Here is a 9,644-nt window from a genome sequence, read left to right as displayed (position 1 = left end):
TCATAGATATCTAGGATCATTTTCATTTTTGGGTGAACTACCCTTTAACGGCCTAATTGAACTACAAGCTTGCAATTTCCCACATGTGCTCCTCTTCTCATGAGAAAGAACACATGCAAAAACAAACAACTCGGTGGGGCAGGTAATTGTGGCAGCTGCCCCTGCCATGCAAAGATTTTTCCCTCACTGCTCTGCTCATGCCTACAAGTCAGCTAAACTTCATATGCAGAAGCTGCAATATCACTGAATAGCGATAGAGGGCGTGTCAATATTAGAGTTTGTGCTTTTAAATTCTCCTGTAGGCTCTGCTACAGGAATGAGACATGGGTAGCTGCAGCCTGGAGCAATGGGGCTGTCGAAAACAGGTGTCCAAAAGGTGAATCAGTACAACAGAAACTACCCTTAACCCAGCCCGAACCCTACTCCCCCACACCCTGACAGACAGCTTTGTCGACCAATCACAAAGACCTTTCTCCACACCCATACTGTAGCTCCAGCCTGCAGTTATCCCTACTTGTCACGAATGACTGTTGGTGTTTAATCATTAACATTGAGTATCTAGTGAGTTTATTTTAATTATGAGAATCTTTAGATGCTTTGGTTTGATATTTGACAGAGTGTTTATAGGCTAAGTGCTGGAGTTTCCCAGTTGATCTGATCTAAAACAAAATACAGGACAGATCCAGAATGTACGGAAATATAAAAGAGGTGAGACAAAAAAAAAGAATGAGACATTAGTGAAATGTAGTTTCTACCGCTTTATTAGAAGTAACATATTTTACAACTTTGTCTGTAGAAAGAAACTGTGAAAAACTGTTTATATACAATGATTTTAAACTACTTTTAAACAAGTATAGGAAATTAATAGACAAAAGAAAATATCTATGGCTGTTCTAGTTATGCAAGACCAATACACAGTCACATCCTCACCTTAATAATGCTAATAAAAAAGTACATTTACTTTTTGTTCTTTTTAGTACATATTCATTCTTAGAAACATAAGACTTCTCATAAACAAGTAGACCTAAACAAGGTGAAACATATTTACAGAAAGGTACTGGAATTTCAAAAATATATGGAGAACTGTATCACGAGAAATGAAAAAGTTATGAATGAAAGAAAGACTTATGTTGGGTTAGCGAAGCTTAGTAGTACTTATGTAGGAAAACCAAAGAGGTCCAGAATGGGCTCCAAAACCTTGAAATGTGGTCCATGGAGATTTGACAGTTTCATAGCTGCACATTCAGTATAGATGAGCACAAATACTATTTAAAATAATAATGTATGGCTGAAAGCAATGTTTATGTGCCATAATTCAGAGAAATGGGTGTTTCCCTCTTGGCGATAGCAAGAAAACAGCTGTCAGTGTCATTAAATGCAGGTCTTACAGTTGGGAAAATTGACAAGGGATGAACATACGGACATGTTACAGAAAGCCAGGGGCATCACTACATGGTAGCGTTTCCCATCTCACGCCTTCTGACCAGACACGACAGATGTCATCGTCTAGGATGATGGGGTGGGAACTGCTAAAGATGCAGACAACACTGCATGCTATATAACACCTCCCTGAGGAGTAACAGAGCAATAGCAGATCATTAGAACCCCATTAGCCACATACCCAACACACAACACATATGCTTGCTATCCAAACCAAAAGGACATGGAATATGATTAGACCACATGGAAATGCTGGACCTGAGGGATCAAATTACATTAAACTAAATCAACCACACTGCCTCGGCTCCATAAAGCCCCAGAGGAAGACTTTGTAGTGGTCAGGTGTCAGCTGCAGCTGTTCAGTATTGAAATGAAGTGCTTGTGAGGGTTCAGGAACACGGTGAGATCAGGTCCGCAGCGGTCAGCGTCTCCACGAGCACTGGTGGGTGGGTTCTGCTCAGGAATGTTAGCGGAAAGGAAGTTGGCTGTCACTGAAGAAGTGACGCAAAGCAGCAGCCTTATAACACAGCTTAATACATCAATGTTCCACAGGTAACTGTGGTTCCAAAAATGTGGTTATAAAAAGACAAACAGAAAACAAATTTACACAAGGCAAGACTATAAGGCAGTGACTGGCTGGGATTTTGAGAGGGAATGGGTAGAGCGTTGGCCAGCTCAGGCCTATGTAAGTCGGTGAGGTCACTTAAGAAACTATGTTCAGTAAAATCATTTCCACTGATACGCCAAAACTGAAAACATTCTAAACACTGGCCTGTTTTAGAGAGGCGCTTTAATGCACTGTTGTTATAAATGCTGAACTGTGATTTCTCTCTCTCTCTCAAGCTTTTCCCCTTGAAGTGCTTCACGGATGCCCCTCTACATTCATACAAATACTTTTACAAAACATATAAAATCATTTTAAATCAGAATATTTCACTTGTATTGGTCTCTATATACCTCTGTTTTCATGTGCCAGTCTGTTTCTGAAAGCTAGACTAAATAAATATCACTAAAATTTGTAAAAGTTCTAATCTCATTATGTGTGTGTGTGTGTGTGTGTGTGTGTCACTTAAAAGCCTGGTGTATAAGTTCTGACTGTGTCAATTGCTGCTGATGAAACTGGGGCGGAACAGGCAAACTAAGAAATCATGAGTAGCTCCTCTTGTAACAGTACTAACATTGAACCTGAGGAGACCTCATGAGTCCCATGTAATATATTGGGAGTAGTAAGGCAGTCGTTATGGGGGTCACTAAACACAACAGAGACAGAAAGAGGGTGAAAACCTCCCCAAGGCAGTTTGGAAAAAAACATAAGACAATAAATAAAAAGAAAGGAATTTCCTTCAACATTTCACTTTTCACTCAATCTATTTTTTTTTTTAAGTTTGTTAGTTTCAGGAGTGTCCCCAAGTCTTTGAAATGAAAGACGTGGTATTCTTCATATACTTTTTTTATAATTAAAAAACAAGTCCATCTGTGACAGAACGTCTTACTTCATTAAATTGTCTTTTCTTTTTAAGACAACACAAATTTCCCTTTAACTTTCTTTCTGCGGATACCAGCAGCTGGTCTTCTTGATGCAAAACAGTCAATCCTAATCCAATTAAAATCTTGGAAATGGGCTGACGGGTAAGTAAAAAACAAGCTCTAGAGTGATGCTTGTCAACCCTACTCTCTCAGAGTCACATTCATTTAAGGGAGGCTGAGCTGCTCAAGCAAACACCTGCATCTTCCCATTGGACTCCTGGACATGCGAAATCTGGGTCTGAGCAGGAGCCGTGACGGCTGGGCTGGGGGTGGAGTCAGACCAATCGGACACACAGTGAGGGGAGGGACTGGACCAGGGCTCTGGAGACTCTGGAGAAGGGGTCAAGTAAGGATGTTCACTGGGCACATGCAGGTAATGCTTGGGTGTCGCATCCATGGCAGAGCTGTAGCTGTGCTGGGAGGGCGGTGTGGGGTAATCCTCCGGGCCTGCGGTGCTTACGCTCGCCTGTGCCGGGAGTGCCTGAGATGGGATAGCCTGTGCTTGCGAAGCCTGAGGGGCTGCCGAGGCCTGCGGTGGCTGAGTCTGTGGTGCTGTGGCTGGTAGAAAGCTGGAGGAGGCTGTGCCTGTTGTGTGGTCGGGGGAGTGGAGGAGCTCATGCGGGTGTGGTTTGGGTTGGTAAGGGCGTGGCTGTGAAGTTGCTGTGGCTGCTGCTCTGCAATGGACGGCAGTTTGACCGGGCTAATAGAGGGTGTGTTGGAGACGGGTGTCGGCTGCAGGATGGGCTGCTGGGCATTACGAAACACCTGCTGCTGGTGCATGAGCATGCTGCTTTGCTGCAGCGTTGGTGTTTGAGGGATCATGCTTGCTTGGCTACTTGCTGGATGCATAATGCTGACCATGGACTGACAGCTCTGAGAAGATGGAGGCATGCGGTTGTGCCAGTCAAATGGCACGCTTACTGGACTTACCATGCCCATGTTGAGGCTCATCTGGCCGGCGTTCAGCACACAGTTGTGAGGGCCTTGGTTGATGCCGCCTCCTTGCATGGCCACACGCCCCTGCATGGAGAGCCCACCATCACTCAGGTCGCTCAGCTGAGCTAGGGAGACTGCAAAAGGACTGGTGCCATCCAAGATACTGCTGTGCACCATTGGAGTGGATGGGACAGACATGGAGGAGTGGAAAAGGCCTGGGGAGGGCATGGCGGCCGGTGAGGTCGGATTGGTGATGTAGCCGGCATTGCTGGCACCTCCGCGTGGCGAATCCAGCGAGTCGACGGGGGAGAGCGTGACAGAGCTCTCCAGCAAAGCACTCTGCATGTCTAGCGACAGCCGTTTGTTGCGTCCTTTGGCTGAATCTTTCAGGCTTGTAGCGTGCTGCCCACCTATGCCTTTAACCCCTGGGCGACGGTTCTTCTTACCCTGTGGGGTGCTTTTTAGCCCTTGGAGGAAGTTGCTGGGAGGACACATGAGTGGTGAGAGGGTGTGGCTACCAGACAGGTGGTGACCTGCCCCAGGATGGCCCGGCGGACTTCTCACAGTGTTATATTCATCCAGTAGCTGTACTATGTCATGGTGCATGCGCTCCTGCGCGATATCTCGAGGAAGCCTGTCCATGTGATCCGTTATCTCCCTGTTGGCAAAGTGAGCCAACAACACCTTTACAGCCTCACAGCTACCTTCCCTGGCAGCCAAGAATAGTGGAGTTTCCTCCTAAAGATAGTAGATAGATGTAAAAATGAACACCATGGCTGAAGATAAATCCTTTAAAACCCTCAAAAGAATATAAGTGCATACCTTAAGGTCCTGCATATCTTTATTGGCACCATTCTTCAACAAGGCAACTGTAGCTTCAACATTGTTGACTGCTGCTGCCCAGTGCAAAGCTGACTTTCCTGTCAAGAGAGAATAGAAGCATCAGAAACAATGCAACCTCACTTAATGAGCATGAAACTCTATCCTTTTTCTTTTCTGTTGCATTTACCGATTTCATCAACAGCGTTGACATCTGCATGACAGGTGATCAACTCTTCCACCATGCCTTCTACTGCCAGACGGGCTGCAAGGATCAGAGCAGTGGAGCCATCATACATGCGTGCATCCAGGTCTGTGGCACGATTCCTGATCAGAATCTGCAGAAAAGCAAGATTATGTTATACATCGGAACTGACACTGTTTCAATAGTCCATATCTACTTATAAACACATATATTTGGTTGTAGGTGACTTTACCTGGAAAACCCCCTGTGCATCAGCTGCTACAGCTGCATGCAGAGGTGTGCGGCCTGTGTTATCCTGTGCATTTGCATCAGCCCCAGCATCTAGGAGTCGTTTAGCTGCATCAGCTCGGGCATAGCGTGCAGCCAGGTGCAGAGCAGTCTCTCCAGTGCGGTCGGTCTGAGCTGCAAGCGATGCTCCTTGGTAAATGAGGTCGGATATGATGTTGGCGGAGCATTCTTCTGAATCATCATCTTCGGTCACCTCTAGCTCCAGCCCACCTCCACAGAAGGATGCCAGCATCAGGGGTGTGAAGCCATCTATATGAAATAAAATGTTGTAAATGTTTTGAATACATTTGCTATTATTGTACCTGAAATTTATCTATGCAAGGCCACTGATCAGTTGGGACAACTGGACCTAACCAAGGAGCACGAGTAAACTGCAAAACATATCGTACCAGGGCCTCGGACATTGACGTCCATGCAATCGCTGTCAAATTCTCCCTGTGGAGGTGTGAGAGCCATTGAAGGTGGCATACGGATATCTGCCGCTGCCAAGTGGTGCTGTGTCCACTGTCTGCTGTCAACTGCATCCTCACCATCAGACAGAATACTGGGCTCTTCCACCTGTATATAAATAAAGCCAACATTATTAAGATACAGAACTGTTTCATTGATGCATACGCATATACATCGTAAGAGAAAGTATAAATGGTCTGTCACCTTAAGTCGTTTTGCCTCTGGGCAGTCTGTGTCTATCCACTGGTCACTGTGATCTGCCAAAAGAGACTCTTCCACTGTCTTTGGCATGTGTCTAAAAAAGAGTCATGAATGCTAATTAGTCCCTTTGAAAGGGATATTCAAATGAATTATACTGGCAATAGGTATATTAAAAGCATTAATAATGCATGAAAGACTCACTTCATGCCCAGGGAATCTTGGCCCACAGGTTCTCTGCGGTTCTTGTTACTGCTTGTTTCCTTCTTGAGGAAGAAGCCCTCAGGGAACCAGAGTGTGCTGTGTTCACGTTTGCGGCGGGCAATCAACATGCCCACCATCAAGATAACCAACAAGAGGAGAGAAGCTACTCCTACTAGCAGTAGCTTACCCCATTCGGGAATAACTTCAATCGGTTTCTTATTTTCACCTGAAAGAGAATTGGAAATGATTAGTATGATAATAAATTACAGCTGGACCAATGTAAGAAAGCAATTAAGTTTGTGTAAGTATGGATACTTACTGCGCACTTCTTTCAGGGGGTATGGGAAATTCAACATCTCCCTAACAGACAAAGCACCTAGGTATTCTGCAGCACTGCTAGCATTCCGGAAACAGTCATTTGAACCTTGGGAGCAGAGCCTGTTGTCTATTTCCAAGTATACAATAGACCTGCAGAAGAACCAAAGAGTATTTAAGGCACATTCACGTTAGTGAAATTTTGGGGGCAAAGGTTTGTTATTCTCGATATTGCAGCGATGGATGAAGCGCCATTCACTGAGAGGTTGCTTCCAAACTAAGCTGCATTATTTTGGCCAACACTCCAAGTTCAATAAACTCGAATCTGAGGCGAAATACACATAATTTTGCTCTACAAATGTGATTATTTCAGCAACCCCAACTCACCCAATAACCTCTTGCTGAGGTTGAAGCTCCCGTTTACTGCGTTTACCATGTCCTTTATAGGGTTTGATCATGTATTCCCCATTCTGATCAAGGCGAAAACGCAATGTGGTGTGCAGTATTGCACTAAGTTTTTGCAGGAAAGCAGTTTTTGTCCTTAGCAGCTCCTCGGGAGGCAGCAGAACTACAATAACCAGCAGGTCTTCCGCAAGGTCTTCTGGAATCTTCTTTGCACAATCCAGTCCATCCCAGCCACACTCTTCAGTATTGCAGCCTTGATCGCAGAGCCCATCTGCGTAATGGTCTGTACAGTATGTCTCATAGATGGGGCTGAGGGAAGAGAGAGTGTATTAGTGAGAGACCATCATAAACAGTCCTATGGAGCACAATTGAAGCTTAGTTCAAGACCTACTTGCAGACTTTCTCTTTGTTCTTGCAGTCAAAGTTATCATAAAGGCACTCAGCATTGTTGCAGAACTCATCACATTGACTATTGTTGAAGAGCCGCAAGCAGCGAGGGTCTGAGCAGCGTGCCCAGGGGTTCATAGCCAGAGAGCAGTCACCTCCATCCCAGCGGCAGGCGAACGAATTGCACTCTTTATCACACACACCGTCATTGGCCTTGCCATGACATTCAGCAATAGGGCAAGGATGAGGAAGTGGCAGCAGCCTGGTTTCCTGTTCCTGTTCACATCGTATGCCTTTCCAGCCACTGATGCACTGGCAGTGGAAAAATGGGAAGCTGGTTTCCTTTGTACACAAGCCTCCATTGCGGCAAGGTTTGGAGGAGCAGCCCTCATTGCTGCGGTGTTGACACAGCGGCCCGCCAAAACCCTGAATACAGGTGCAACGTGCACCTCTTGAGGTGGGAATACAGCTGCCACCATTGTAGCAAGGCAGCTCTTTGCAGTTCATGCTCCTCTCACAGTTAGCGCCTGCATACCCCTGAGAAAGAGACAAGGAGGCGTCAACTAGTTGCTTTTGAAGTTTAACAGTACAGTAAAGATGGAAACAAGAAGACCATAATGATATAAGGCCTGGATACTCACAAGCTGACAGGTGCAAGTGTATCCCAAAGGTGAGCTGCTGGACACGGAGCATACTCCTCCATTCTTACAGGGCTGAGACTCGCACACACTGAATCTATTCTGACACCCTCGTCCTGAAGACATGATGAAGTGAGAATTTAGACACATTACAATGTTGTATATGTAACTCAGAGAAACGCTTTTCAGTTTTTAGTCATCTCTCACCTGTGAAGCCGGGTTTGCACACGCACTGGTAATCATTGGGCAACTGTATGCAATCCAAGCTGTTGGAGGGGTTGCAGGGGCTGGAAAGGCACTCGTTGATGTCTCCCTCACAGCGCTCTCCAGTGAAGCCGGGAGGGCAGTTACACCTGTACCCTCCAACCCTGTCCACACAGGTGCCATTATTTTGACACTTGGGCATCCCCCGAGGCCATGAGGGAGTTGCACAGTCATCCTCGTTTATCTCACAGAGGACCCCTAAAAAGGTAATAATACAAATATTACAGTAACCTTATTCCAACCTATGTGTAACTATGTACATGACCATTCAAAGGTTAGGGGTCAGTAAGATTTTTATCTTGAAATTATTACTTTCATCAAATATGCTTTAAACTTTAAACAAAAATGACTAATGTATAATGTTTAAAAAAAGGTCTATTTTACATGTTTAAATGTTATTTTTGCTTTGTTCTTCATATAATCCTAAATAAATATAGGATATCAAAATAATATGCAGCACAACTGTTTTCAGCATTGATAATAATAATTACTGATATTGAACATCAAGCATACTAGAATGATTTCTGAAAGATCACGAGACACTGAAGACTGGATTAATGGCTGCTTTGCTTCCCAGGAAAACAAAATTATTTTATAACTGAAAACACTTATTTTAAGTTGTTACAACATTACTGTTTTATTAATCAAACAAATAACTTTACCGAACCCAAAGTTTAAGGTTTTATATATTTAGATTTTTGCACCTGAGATTCTATGCATTTTACTCCAGGTCAAGTATTTTAATTTTTTTTTACCGTGATTTTAGAAATCTATCTTACCCAGTGTGCCTGGAGGGCAGGAGCAGATGTAATGTCCCACCAGGTCAATGCAGGTTCCTCCATTCTGACACGGATGAGACTGACACTCATTGACCTCTCTCTCGCAGTTGTCCCCCTCATAACCAGGCATGCACTAGAGAAAAAGCATTTCAAGTTCAATATCAGTTCTGAGATTTCTTCAGGTAATTAGGCTTTATACTAGTGCAGTGATAATATATGCTATTTGTAGCAGTGGTAAGATGACTCACATCGCAGGTGAATCCTCCCATGTAGCTCCTACAGGTGGCACCATTGAGGCAAGGTTTGTCCTCACAGTGGTCAAACTGGTACTCACAGTAACTGCCTGTGTAATCAGCGGGACATTTGCAGTAGTGCGTGTTGCCAGTATTGACGCAGTGTCCACCATGGTGGCAAAGCTCATCTGTTTGGAGTCCTGTGTGTGAGAGCGTTGACCGTTATCAAGGTGTTTATACTGTATTCGTAAAATAAAGTCATATGCAATTTGATATACCTCTCTGTCTGGCTGCAACCTCACAAGACACTCCTGGGATGTCACAATAATGACCTGACCAGCCTCCCAAACAGTCACATGTGAAGGAGGCATCTTTCTGTCTGCAGCGACCACCATTCTTACACGGGTTAGAAGGCCTGCACCAATCAACTGGATACTAAAAAAAGAGATAAAAAGAGATATTTTATTCTATAATTTATTTTAATGATTCTATTCTATCACTGATTTAAAATTCGTATTCTACTATTGCAATATTTTTTTTAATTTAATTTAATTTT

General features: G+C 44.2%; 1 pseudogene; it reads right to left on the bottom strand.

Moving 5' to 3' along the window:
* Nucleotides 1–738: 738 nt before the first annotated feature.
* The window catches only part of LOC113095422 (neurogenic locus notch homolog protein 2-like), a 30,787-nt pseudogene continuing 21,881 nt past the window's right edge, over nt 739–9,644 (bottom strand).

Source organism: Carassius auratus, unplaced genomic scaffold (genome assembly GCF_003368295.1).
Source record: "Carassius auratus strain Wakin unplaced genomic scaffold, ASM336829v1 scaf_tig00215723, whole genome shotgun sequence".
Taxonomy (NCBI): Eukaryota; Metazoa; Chordata; class Actinopteri; order Cypriniformes; family Cyprinidae; genus Carassius; species Carassius auratus.
Note: the sequence above shows the minus strand (reverse complement) of the source record. Positions and strands in the feature narration are given on the sequence as shown.